Genomic DNA, 14,347 nt, shown 5'->3' on the forward strand with positions numbered 1-14,347 from the left:
AAAAAAAAATAAATCAGAGTCCTCGTCTCCATCTTCCAAGTCCAAATGCAGTGATTGTTCAAGTCTGAGTCCAAACCTGAGTCATCGGTGTTCAAGTCCACATCAAGTCAGGAAGTCAAACTCAAGTCCAAGTCCTACACTTGACTACTACACTGCTTGTTTCTTGGCTTTTAATTGAGATTTTGTCACTTGTTTCCATTATGAGTATTTTAAACATGTTTAAAGGTATGGATGTAAACAAATCAAGTGGACATATTTAATGTCATCTTTACTGCTTAGATTAAATCCTTTTCCTCATACCCTGTGGAGTTTTTGCCCACAAATAGTATTTTGGGACCAGTGTTTGGCTGAGTGGGTCCCTGTTTTAGTTGTATTTTGTAGCTGTGCACAAGGGTGGGTGTGGGTGATGGAATCCGTATTACTTCCAATGCTATCACACTAAATGACAGGTGTCAGTAATGTGCATAGAAAGGTAGCAATGCACCAACAAGATGCAAGGAAGAAAAGGAAAACTCGACTTTAAAGTAGCTTTAAAGTCTCAAAGGTGCTTATGTTCTCTTATGCAGACAGGGATCGTAATCTGATAACTCAAATGTAGTTGACAAAAATCAATTTATTTTCTTAAACTGGAACATTATGTGCTGATATACAGTTTATTCATTTGTTGCATCTTTATCTGAGCTGTACATTCACTGGCCACTTTATTAGGTACAGTACATCTGTGCACTTGTATGTAATTCAGTGCAACACTTCCACCTTAACATCTGTGTTTATGAAGCTTGAAATGTTCCATTTTCATTTGAACTTATATGTTAATTATACACATCATAAAGGCGTTGTTGTACTGGACTACATTATATTCAGAGATGTCTATATTTTTGTCCTCCCCAGCTACATACATGAGAGGATCAGAATATTAAGAACACCTCTGAATATAATGTTGTCCAGTACAACACCACCTTTAACTATGACGTCATTAGTAAACATATAACTGAATTTATACATTTATGACAATTTCACCAAAACCTGAAACATTTTCAGCTTCGTAAACACAGATGTTAAAGCAGAAGAGTTGCATTGAAGTGCATACAATTGTACAGGTGTACCTAATAAAGTGGCCACTGAGTGTCATTAAAGGCCAGTAACATACTATAACTGGCAGTGGTGCTACAGCTATAGCAGCTTGTGATGTTTTGAACTTCTGCTTTAGGGTGAAAAACAACCAGACAGAAAATAAATATTTGCGTTTTGTGTAACTGTCCGTGTGTATTTGCTGGGTGTAGAAACCGGTCATTTTGAGAAACATCTACTTTAGAAAAAAACTGGGCAGTTTTAAAACTCCCTGTAACCTTTATAAGCTGTAACCTTTGTAAACACTCAGACCTGTCACTAAGTTAAGCTTCAAAACATAACTGAGAGGAAAGCAGAAAAAGTGAGGCTTGGTTAGAGTCTGTTTCCTTAGTGTAAGAAGTCTTGCTAATCTAGTGTCCTAGTGTTTTATTTTCCATTTCTTTCTTCAGTTCAGCCATTTAAACATGAGAAAATGTTGTGTTGGCAGCCTGTCACTCTGTAGAAGAGATGGGAGGGCTGTTGAGCGGGGTGTGGTGAGTAGGAATGTTGACAAATGAAAAGCTTAAGTATTTACCAGATTCGCAAATAATAATCATCTGATGAACATGAATTGTAAATGCTATACAGGCCCCCGAAGAGGCTGTCTGTTGTTGTATGATTCATCCCAGTAGTCTTATAATAGTGCACATCACGAACCAGAAAAATAGCTTAACAGCTTGTACTCTCTGTATTTACAAGGGTTTGATGGTTAATTTACTCTCACTGCAATCAATTTAAAATTAAAATTGAAACTGCACAGACAAATGACAAGAGTGTTCATTCTTATTTTGTTATAAACTGACCTGTGGTGCTAAACGATTCCCTTTCATAATGGGAAAATTAAACCTTTAAAATGAGTGGATTGGATCATGATTCACCTGCAGGTGCGATGTGTCCTGATTTCTACACGCTATAATCGGTTCCCTCAGCATGGAAATCCATGCCCTTGTCTCAGTTTTTAATAGATAGCCACTTTTCACATAATTGTAAACACTTCACACAATTTTCAGTATGTAAACCTTGCAGAACTCTACACAAAAGTAGTCAGACAAATCATTAGTGCACTTTATGCTCATTTGGCAAACATCTGCATCAGTACAATAAACTCATCACCCTGGAACTCAATGAGCACACTTTTTTCCAAGTGTAAACGCAAAGCCACAAAATTGTGTAATGCTATTAACAGTTTTATTGGTGTGTCTGTGTTCTAGAACAATGGATCCTAACAGAAGATGGGAGACAGAGGGAGGTCAAGTGCACTATAAGTAATCAAGGGGTCCTCTATTGCCATGCCACGCCACTCCGGCTCCATACAGCAGGAGAAGCCGGTGCAACCAAAGCAATTGCAGAGTGTTATTATCACCTGGGGTAATGTTAGTTTCCATTGGGCTGCTCTGGTTTGCACTTGGTTCAGTGACCATCCCACATTCAAAAATAGTTTCTTACCTGCTTATTCCTCATTTCTACTTGCAATTGAGGATTTCTTTTCTCAGCAAGACAGTGGAAAGTATTGGAATGAAACCCTTAAACAAGGGAAAACCTTTTGGTAGAAGAGGCCTGTGGGTGTATATCTGTGCAAGCATGCATCATGTGAATATGCACATTTTCCAAATGTCATAATGTTCAGATCTACTACAATCCAGTACAGTAAATTCAGTGCTATGTTAATTTAGTTATTGATATTATGTACGAAAGCCTAAATATAATAGGGCTTTTCCAAACCACCCCCTAGAGTCCATTTAGAGGAACTGTAAATTTAAAAACTCATGCATTGGGCCCCATTCAGCTGTGACTGGAGTATGCATGGTTGTACAACAGAGTTGGAAGACTTGTAGTCCTTCCCCAAACATTTTACTGGGCTTCTAACACACTGGGCTTCACTAGTGGTTATAGGAACCCAAAATGTGTCAGTGGAATCCTTTCACTAGCATATCACACTCTATCTTCACTTCATGTTTTTCTGAGTTTGCTATCCATTCCTCATTTATCATTCAGTCTCAGAAGATGGAAGCTTTCCAACTTCCCAGATGTGTTGTGTTCTGATCTATTGTATCCTGCCTTCCATGTCCCCAATTATCTTGAGGTAACGGTGTGTTCTTTGAAGCCCACCCCCTCTTTCTCACAGGGAATTGAGGAGAAAAGAAGAGTTTTATAGGCACAGGGAGAACATGCAGACTCCACATACAAAGGTCCCAGTTGGCTACAAGATGTAAACCTAGAACCTTGTTGCTGTGAGGCAACAGTAGTAACCACTGCTCTACCCTGCATGTGCATCTTTTTAAAGTTTTTTTTGTAGCTTTTACATTAGTTGTAAGGCTTTTGAAAGTGATTCACGAATGAAATTAGTTTATTTCAGGATAAGTTCTGTCCCTTGACATCTGGCTGCCAGCTATTACTGTACATCGATGCAATTGCAAAACCTACAGCACAATTTCCTTTATATGCCCTGCAGTTGGGCCCTGCGATGGACCGGCGACCTGTCCAGGGTGTACCCCGCCTTTCACCCGATGCCGGCTGGGATTGGCTCCAGCCCCCCCGTGACCCCATTTGGGACTAAGCAGTATAGAAAATGAGATGAGATGCCCTGCAGTTGTCCTCAGTTTGCTGCCACTCATCATCACCTCCACCCCTACCTGTGCACCTTGTGTCAGTTCCCTCATTAACCCTTCAGTATACAGCCAGCTTCCTTTCCACCAGTTACCTGCCAGAATGTTTTTGCATCAGTATTGAAGCCTCTTTGGACATTCTCCCCTGCTTACCTTGTGTCTTTGCACATGCCCTTTTGTTTTCTGACAGCCTGCCTCTTACATAATCGCAGTAAGTTTGGCTTTACCCTTCCTGCCTGCCACTGAGTTATGCATTTGTGCCCTTTACCAGTTTTACTGAGTGGTTAAAATTTACAATATACAATTTCTTTGTCTTCTTCATCCCATTGAAACTGAAGAATTATGACAGCATATCCTAACTAGAATTCAGAAGCATCATTTTGACTGACCTGAAATTTCAGAAGCTTTTTATCAAGGCATCTGAACAGTAACCTTCTCTCAATGTCACCTGACAAGTGTCAAGTGTCGATTTAAGTACATGACATCAAGGTATCCCCATAACAAGCTCTCAAATGGACATACTGTCTGAAGAATCAGACTAACTTATGTTTGAATAGATTTCAAGAGTTTCTGTTCAGCTCTCTTAAGATGTGATGCAATTAGCCTGCATCACTTTTAGTTATTTTAGTTGCATGTGGCAGTGTTATGATTCTGTTTTTGAGGTTGTCCTTTGTTACTTTTAGTACCAGTTACTGTTGATGTTTGTGCAAATACCAATACTTGTGTTGTGACATAAAATAAGTCACATTTCTGCTTGCTTGCCTATATGAAAACCTTTCTGAGAACTGTAAAAATACAATAGACAAAAGATTTGACCTACTTGTCAAACTAAAACAACCTTCTGCAGTTTGTTGGAATAATGTCCCACAGGTTGACCTAAATATGCTGTTAATTTAATTAGAAAAACAATGAAACATATGATCTTTATACAGTTTTCATCAAGATTGTGTTTCCTTTAGTTGTCATGTAGAAGTTATATTCAAATAAGTGGGTTTAAATGTGCCCTTGTTGTTCACTGAAGGGATATTTTGGTTGAGACGAGCTGTTATGATTCTGCATGTTTAGACAAAAGAAGATGCGCCTTTTGCTGAAAAACAAAAGAGCACATGGAAAAAGCACCATCTGATGTACCTAAATTCTCCTCCATGTCTCCATCTGCTTTCATCAAACTGCCGCTGAGAGAGAGTCGACAGAAAGCATCAGTTGGAGACAGGTGAAGCAAGATGGCGCAGTTGAGAAGCAAGAAGGCACGCCATACGGGAATAAGGTAAAGGGAGAGGAATGAGAGAAAAAGAGATGAATCATATTTGAAGTCAGAAATATAAGCCACATGGGCTGAACGCCATGAACATTTTGATTTTTCTCCAATTCTGCCCGTCAATCTCGCTGTCTTTTTTGTGGGAATGTTCAGCTGTAGGTGGCTCCCTGTTTTGTCGAGACAACCAGAGCTCACTCTCTCGCTGTCACAGCCCGATTTGTGTTCTCTGAGCGCACTCTGTGTGTATGTGTGTGTGTTGAGACTTCTCTCCAGCTCCTGAAGACGTCATTGACTTTCTAAGGGTTTAACTCCCTGAAAATTCCTGGCTCTCATAAGTGGCAGCAGAATCTAAGTGTGAGTGTAAAGTGAGAGACTGATTGGTTCAAATGTACTGGAAAAAGTAGTCATGCATCTTTGTTTTCTCATGAAAAATAGTTAAATGAGTGGGATTAATTTTGGCAGATTTACTAGCTAAAGAATAACACCTCCACTCTCTTCATACAGTATCTGTATGTCTGTCTGTGTGTGTGTGCGTGTGTGTGTGTGTGTGTGTGTGTGTGCGTGCAGTGACTGCACAATGTAGAACAGATGAAGGTCAGATGCTATTAGGAGATTATTTTTTTTAGCAATCTTGCTGCAGGTTTTGAGCAACATGCTTCAAATTCGGCCTTCCATTTCACTGGAAGTGTATTTTTACATGTTATTCTGTGGAATTCCCAATTAATAGTACATTGTGTTCATGCTAGTTTTTTTTTATATAAAATAGTCAGTAACAAAATTAAGTATCAAATTCAAATTGTTTTAGGTGCCAATATTTGCTCAAACCACAGTTGTTGTTGCTTAAATCTAATATTGTCTGATCTCATACAACAAACCAAAACCCACACTGATACTGTATGCACAGCTGGTTGGATTTGCTGCGCAGACTTCATCTAGTATCCTTGTGCCATACTTTTGAAAAGTACTTTATTGGTGTCTGAGCTGTCTTCCACTAGTCTGATTAGTAGTTATTTCCACTTATCCATGTGCTAAAGTTAATTTGGCATAGCTGTTATTTGAACGGTGGACTACAACAGAATCAGTGTACACAGTATAATGTTGATGTCTCTGTATCCGTCTCACCAGCTGTTTTAAGAACATTTTACACCTGGAATTTTAGCACAGGGGCACAGTACCCTTCAAATTTTGTGAAACTCTAATCAGTGGTGTCTGAGAGTTCACATTTGATTGACAGGCACATACAGCTGGATCCATCCAAGGGAGACAGATGGAAACAGACAGACAGATGGAAGGATGAATGAATGACATGGGAGAAAACAAAAACTGGAGCGATAAGGAAGGAGTTCAAGAAGTGATGAAGAAGAAACTTTGTAAGTATGGCATTCTAAGATGGCAACTATTTCACAGTGGAGGAAGTTAAAAGCTACAGCTCTATTGAGAAAAACAGTTTTGTCAACAACAGTTATCCAAAAAAAGTAGTTCATGCTCCTAATCAGTGAATGCTGCAGGTATACAACACAAAAATACAAATCATATGACTGCAGCTGTAATGTACCACGGATTAGAATATTCATTTTTGTCATAACTGTCATGCACTCCACACTCCAATACAAGATGTCAGCAACAGCCTGAATATTAAAAAACAACAGCAAAGTGTTGTGGTATATTTGCACATTTTCAACCACAAATTATGAGGCCAGCGTACTTCTGGGTGTATTTTAGCCTACTTGTAAACACATTAATGTGCTTACAAGTACTTACACCACTGCATGTGTTATACTAACGGAAGCTACACGGAGCATTCACTTGGTTGTACTGTTGTTTGTGTTCTGGCCAAGACCAGTAACAATTACAATGTGTTAAACACAGAGAACATAATACATATGACATGTCACAAAATATGAATTCAACAGAAATGTGCATAACATGGGTGGCATGGCGCCCAGTGATTAGGAAGGTTCTGGGTTGGAGCCCGGGCCGACCCAATGCCTTTCTGTGCAGAGTTTGCATGTTCTCCCTGTGCCTATGTGGGTTCTCTCCAGGTACTCTGGCTTCATCCCACAGTCCAAAGACGTGCAGCTTAGGTTGACTGGTGACTCTAAATTCCCTGTAGGAGTGAGTGTGGGTGTGGTTGGTTGCCTGTTTCTAATTGTCAACCTTGTGATAGACTGGTGACCTTTCCAGGGTGGACCCTGCTTCTCACCCATTGTGAGCTGGGATTGGCTCCAGCACCCACATGACCCTTGTCAAATTAAGTGCTGTAGATAATGAATGGATGTGTATAACATTTCTAACGCAATATTTCAAATGATTTAACAGTAAAACAATAAAAAAAATCTATTTGACTAACACATCAAGCTTCTCAATTACTCAACGACAGAAGAGAGTGAGAAGAGAGAGAGCACACAGTTTCCACAGCAGTGACTTGAATTCACAGGGAGCACATTTTTCAGATTTTGGCTTTTGACATCGCTGAATGGAGTTTGAGCACAAGTACAACTCACATCCAGCTTTTAAGCGGAGCAGAAATGGTAAAATATTTGCAGTAACTGGAAATAGCGAAATTGAATTCTTTCATATTTGTTTTTTTTTAAATACAGTAAGTAATGTTCAAGTTGTGTAATTTAACATCCAACAATATTAGAGTGTAACCTGAAATTTTAAACATGAAAAATTAAACCCAAAGCAAAAGCAAGAAAATTCCTGATAAATGTTGGAGAAAAAAAAAGACTCAGGTCTGACGACTTTCACTTCCTAAAAGTCTTTCTGTGCTGTTCAGTAGTTAACAGAAATCTATAAATGTGTGAATCATCATGTTGATTTTTCCCACAGTTTAGTTCATTAGCCCACATTGTGTCCTTGATTGTGTGATCACATTCACAAAGAAATGCAAGTGGAGAAAAACAATTTACCACAGAGAAAAGAATTCAAAGGATTCACAGATCTGTTCCATGCATCACTTTCCATTTCTGTTTATCAGGGTCAGTGGATTACACGGGGATAAAGTCTGTGTTTGTATACACACGTTTCTCGTACAAACGCACATACACATTGGAAAACACCTTTATCAGGGTAGCTGGATTACACAGGGATAAGGCTTGACTCTTGATATTGACTCACTGAGTAAAAACACACACACACACACTCCATTTGCTCACAATGTGTACAGTACATACACAAACTAGGTTTATGGTTTATAAATTCAGTTTGGACACAAGCAAAGTCTGTTCTATTCTGATCCAGTCTCATCTTGTCACAGTTCCAAGTATAGCCTAGCCCAAGCTTTTATTTTGACACCCTTCCACTAATCTCATCTGCCCTCATTTCCCATTTCATCTCCCTCACTTGACCCTTTATTACTGTACCACCTCTCACTTCACAGCCCGTTGTCAAAGTGTTTTATCTCCCATGCCCTCTCGCTGGCTCTGATTTTCCACTCTGCCCTGGTCTGCTCACATTGCAACTTCACCTCTGTTCTGTTTCAGAAGCCAACAAAACAAACAGTGGTCTAATGTGTGAAAGTGTGACATTTTGTTATTCGATGCATCCATCCTGACCACCTCCCTCAAACTCTGTGGCTCTACAATAATGTGTTTGTGAAAAGGTAAACTGACTGCTGCAGTAGCTTCACACGTACCATACAGAAAAGACAGTGATTTGTGGTGTATATTTGGCAAGAAAGAAAACAAGGATGTTCTCCAAAATGTTTAAAAGCAGTGCTGGCTTAAGCTGTTAACATAACACAGCTAGAGACATAACACAGCTAGAGATGCTAGACCATCTACTAAACACACTATTCTTAATTTTCCTTGTGCAGGCAGCTGAAGATAGGACAAGACATGATCACAGCCAGAACGCAGCAGCACAGCAGCAAGTAAGACCACTCATTTCTGCAGTTTAAGACTAACAGTCATAACATCAAGCCATGTACTTGTGCATGCATCCGTGTCCTTGTATAGTATTCATCTGCTTGCAAGTGCATGTAGGTTCACATCATGGGGTTTGCATCCATATTTGGTCACATACTGAGCTGAACATGATGTGCATATTTGCATGAAATTGAAGGGGAGAGAACGGCACCAATGAAAACATGATTTTTCACACACTGGCTTTTGCTTGAATCAGCATGTAAAATGCAGATATGGCAGAGGACATACTACCCACTGGACCGTGGAATTCATATTGGCTTGGGATTAGTTTTTATGAAAATTTATATGTAGTGAATATGCTTTGAACTTATCTGAACTTTCCTCTCTAGTTTTCCATCATCACTTGTTTAATTTTGCACGTTTAACGCTGAATCAAATTAGTGTCTGTGATGTGTAAATGGCTGCACTTTGTATTTAGAAGTTTTAGAAATCTTTTGAGAAGTGGCTGTAGTTGTCAGTATACCATGTTCCCATAGAGGAAATATATCTTATAAAATAAAAAAAAAATAACCATAAAACACTTGGAAGGGCAGTGCACTGACATCCTGCACCCTTGTGCATACAAGCTTTTCCTTTTGCTACTCTATTTTTCTGTGTGCGTTTGCTCTTTTTTTCTGGCTTCCTTATTAACACAGGCACAGACACACACAAAACATCCCATAAGACAGACATACTGTACAACCTTTATGTTCCTGTGGCACTGAGGATGTTGTAAACTGGGTTAAGAAATCATTATTAGAAATCTAAATATGGCAGCGATATTAATCTATATAACACAATGGAGTCTCACTGTGGGAAAATCTTCACCTCAGTACTCTGAGTGGGATTATAGAGTGATCGCATCTCCTAAGTTATTAAAAGGGCTAAAGAACCGTCATGTAGGAGTGTTTCCCATCTTAATCCCTTTTCCTGAGAATGAGATATTTTATAGATCGCTCTAGTTTTGACTGATACTAATAAGTGCGCTGCTGCCAAACTTAGAGATTCAGCCAGTAACTGACTAACAACAGCTCTGTTATTGATTTGAGATGTGTTGTGTGAGACAGCATTGTCGCCTCTAAATTTTATACTCTATTGCCAGACTTCACTTTCATAGAGCAACTTCACTGATAAAGTCTGAAGACAAGCCTGAGTAAATTGAAGTTGAATTAAATTAGTTATTCTGAAAAAGCTCTATGGGTGGCATACAAACGCTCTCTCTGAAACCAGGAGGAAAACCAATATATAACAGCTGTTTTGGATACACCCCCTCTCAGCCTACATGACATGACCTGTAAAAACCTTTGCATGCTTCAGGGTCTGAGACAGATTAAATGCAAGACAAAGGAAAGGTTGCATGACCCACATAGGCCTACTTGAGTCCAGACCACGGTTCCTTTTTTCAGTTGTGGCCTCTGGACACAAAAACGCACAACAAGGATTGGCAACGCGTGGTTACACATCTCCCTTAATTAATCACTGATCTATCACCCAGCAATCACCGTAAGTTCACACAAGCCAAACGCGCACACGATGCTGGGATCAACAAGCAGGCCTACGTGTCGGGGGTACAGGCTATACTACCGTCATGGTGGATTCTCCTACGTTCTTCCTTTAGCCAGGTGTGCACTACCTTTTCACTAACAATCCTTGCTGTGACTGCAAATAGTCTTTCAGCTCAATGTTTGAAGACTGACTAGAGTGAGTGGAGAGCGTGCACGGACGGGTTATGCATTGAGAAAGAACGAGCAGAGCAGACTGTGAACGACTTTGTGGAGCACATGGATCGCAGAATGACGCTCAGGCAGGTACAACACCATGCTCGCAGTTTATTGTGACTCACTGTACAGAGGAAAACAGCCAACATGACTCGTTGCCTTTGACGATTTGTTTGCGCTGCACTGTGCAAAAACTGAACACTCTTTTCACTTTTGCGCGTTTGTAGCTGCGCGTTCTATTGTTATCATGGTTTATTTTGTGCTTAACGTGAAGCACCTTGTAACTCTGGTTTAGAAAAGTACTATATAAATACACCTCGTACTTTTAAGAGGCCTTTCTACATTGTCTGATATTCTGCCGTCAGCCCTATAAGAAGTGTTAAGTTATCACATTTAGGCCATTTTTGTTTAACTGTCTTGAGTTTTCCTCGTTGATTCTAGTACACTTAGAATTAGATTTGTAAACTCTTGTTACAGGAACATTAATAATTAAAATGTTGAAATGTCCAACTCCTGTAAAAAGCCCTAATATTTCCAAACTATATCACGTACATTGTCAAAATTCATATCATGATATTAATTCTATGCAGATTCAAATCTTCTGAACAGTATCCAAAAAATAAAGTGATGGAGGACTCTGGTCTTGGTGGTAGACGTATACCCACTTAAGTGCTTTCTTTTTGTGTTTTCTTTCTATGTACTATCTGTACCTGTCTCCCTCACACAGTCTGTGTTCATCTCTTTTTCGATGACCTGCTGTGAATTTATCCCCCCCTCTCCTCCCTCTAGGATTATATTGAAGGCCATAAACTCTGTTCAGTCATCTGAAAACCAGGCAGAGGAACAGCTTTAATTGGCCCAGAAATAGTCAAGGAGATTAGGGTGGATCTAGAGGGGCTAGAAACAGAGAAGGTGGGCTTCCTTTTTCAAGATTTAATATTTAAAGCTAATGTTCTCATTCCTGAGGGTGAGACTGGGCTCTGTCCATTTTGCTAGTCCCCCTGGTGTTGTGAATTATGAGTATTATTAGTATTACAGATGTAGATGTTCATTATTTACCTACTAATATTATTAATCAAGGTCACCAGATGTGTTAATGATGCTTTTTGAACATCTCTGCTCTGTATTTTAGGAGTTTTTCATGCCCTTGTCACTACATAATAAATGGCACACTGGCTCGGCCAAGTAGTGCTCAGTGGAAAATAAGGTCCCAGAGTTCAACACTAGTGACTGAATTAGATAGTGACTGAAAACAAGGCCAGCACAGCTAATTTGTCAGAAATGCAGCAGCAGAAGAGCATGTTTATCTGTTTATTGTGCAGCCAAACTGTGCACTGAGTGGATTTGTCAGTGTCATAGTAAAGAGAAAGGACAACAGTGAAGTCGACTTGATAAATGTATAATGTGAAACCCATGACTGAACATTATGAGTCTTTGGCTTGACTGAATTTCTTGTGGATGAAATTTGAACCCTACATTTTGTTTTTAAATCATTATGCTCAGTTGACTTGATGTCTGCCAGTAATAAAACTGCTTCGTCTTTAGACAACCATGTGGTTACAGCATCTTCAGTTATGCTCCAGTTCAACATGCTTCTGAACCACTAACTCTCATTGCAGTTTCAGTAAACCTCTGTCAGGGACAGACTAAATGAAGAGTGACTGGTCGGTTGACCTATGAACTGGCTGTTTAATTGACAAACTAACTGGAGTCTGGACTGAATAACAGATCAGCTAATTAACTAGCTGGCTGATAACATGATCACACATTATCCTGCTGTCAATTTATTTAATCATGCCTCATCAGCTCATTAATCAGCTAATTTCTTATCTGCTCCGATACTATGCCATCTAATGAGATACACAAATGCTACCTGAAGTCTCTTGACTAAGACTGATGAACACCTCGTCTCCTAATGCACGCTTCCACTTCACCTCTCTGTGTGTCTGTCTGTAGTTTTCTGTTGTGTAGCCCAGGCAGAATTACAATGAGAATGCATATTGTTCAAAAACTTTGACAACTGATTATTTCTTGAAATATTTACTATAGGTGCATCTGCATCAGGGGAAAATTCAGTATTAAAGCTTTAACTTATTGGCTTTCATTTTAACTTGTCTGAAAATGGGAAACATGTATGTAAGGGGCACAACAGAGAAATAATGGTATCATTTGTCTGTACTATTAAAACGCTTTGTGCAAAGTGTTAGACCAACGTCATACAGGTCATATTCTGACTGGTTAAATAGTCAAAAGTGCAGGAAAATATGGACATTACAAGCCCTGGATGCATAATGTTTGATTCACAAAAAACGCAGGTCAGAAATTCAGAGCTGTGTGCCTTTTTTTATTTTTCCTATTCATGACTTCATGCCAGCTTTGAAATCAAAACACAGTTGTTCCCTATGTGAGAACTGGCTTGTAGCAAAGCACACAACGATTAAAATTAATACACTAATTTTATTTAATAAAGCACCATGCAAAAATATTCATTTTATATAAAAGAAGTTCTAAAGTTGTGTGTTTGTGTGCGTGTTCCATTTAACCTTTTGTTTCACTGTGCTGATTTCCTACTTAACCTTAGAAACACCCAAAGTACTTCAATGGGAAAGAATGCATGCACGCACATACACGGCAAACAAAATGTCCTGTCCCAGGAGTTCATGTTCCCTGTTGAGTGGGATTACACAAAGTAGTGACCCTCTATATGAATCTCTTTCATATGCACGCACACACTGAATATTCATAGCAAGCTGTTGCACTCCTGGTCTGGGTCCAAGTCTGTGTGAATGTGTGCATGTGACAAAAACTAGTAAATAAACGGGTAAGCCCTTATTCTCCTAATCTTACCCTGCCTACCTGTTTGGTTTTTGTTCTGTCTCACACATACATGCACACTTGGACAAATGCAGGAACTCTGTCCAGACCTATCTTTATTTATCTCTCCATCTTTCTCTAGCTCTCCCACATGCCGTTTGTCACATACAGTACATGTATGCACAGGTAGGAGACATATGTATGTGTACACACACTCCTAGAAACAGAAGAGGCAGATTGTGAGATAAAGCATGGTGTGTTTGCAGTTCTATATGATGTATATCTCTGAGCGTGTGTGTTCGTATTTCTATGTGTGTAGCACGAGACAGTCCACTTGGCTTCAGGTGGCAGCTTGCCTGCCGCAGCTGTGGTGGTTTAACGGCTCTTACCATAGGATTACTGGCTCAGTCTGAGCCAGGCTAGCAGCCTTGTCAGCGGTGAACGTGTCGAGACAGCACGCAGATGACAGAATGGGTTGTCTTACTGCAGCAAACACTCACTATAAAACAAAGACAAATGATAAAGACAGATAAGGTCCTCTATGCATTAGTAAAGTTTTACCATAACCAACTTTTTTAGACTTTTTGTTCAAAGGAAATTAGACATTAAATGAAGCACTTATTAATTGCATAGCAGTTATTTGAAACTAGCATATGCAGTTTTTGAATGATTTGCTTAGAAGTTGAAACAGGAAGTTGACTGGACTTCAAAATAATTTCTGTCCTCTGACCAGTGATATCTGGTAATGGCTGTCTAGCTCTAGTTGACATGGTGATTTTAATCACTTATGTGAAATGTCTTTTGCAGTCACTAACCAAACCAGCCTATTGGAATCAGCCTAAGAGAACCATGTTGATTGTGCAGGGTTCAGTAAAGTTAAAATCCTACAAAAATGAAAAAACAGCTGCTCCAAAATAAAAAAAAAAAGTTTTT

At 39.4% G+C, this 14,347-nt stretch overlaps 1 protein-coding gene across 3 annotated transcripts in view; it reads left to right on the top strand.

Annotated features, from left to right (window-relative positions):
* The first annotated feature begins 10,394 nt into the window (after window positions 1-10,394).
* Window positions 10,395-14,347, top strand: part of LOC109959105 (transmembrane protein 132C) — a 254,299-nt gene continuing 250,346 nt past the window's right edge. Inside the window, exons 1-2 of one of the 3 annotated variants that reach the window (XM_020598220.1) lie at window positions 10,395-10,450; window positions 10,552-10,690. The gene's annotated coding sequence lies outside the window, so the exon portion shown is untranslated. Of the gene's footprint in view, window positions 10,691-14,347 lie in introns of all 3 variants that reach the window. The other 2 variants (XM_020598219.1, XM_020598222.1) reach the window with 2 other exon arrangements.

The sequence above is a fragment of the Monopterus albus genome, unplaced genomic scaffold (assembly GCF_001952655.1).
Source record: "Monopterus albus unplaced genomic scaffold, M_albus_1.0 scaffold37.1, whole genome shotgun sequence".
NCBI lineage: Eukaryota > Metazoa > Chordata > Actinopteri > Synbranchiformes > Synbranchidae > Monopterus > Monopterus albus.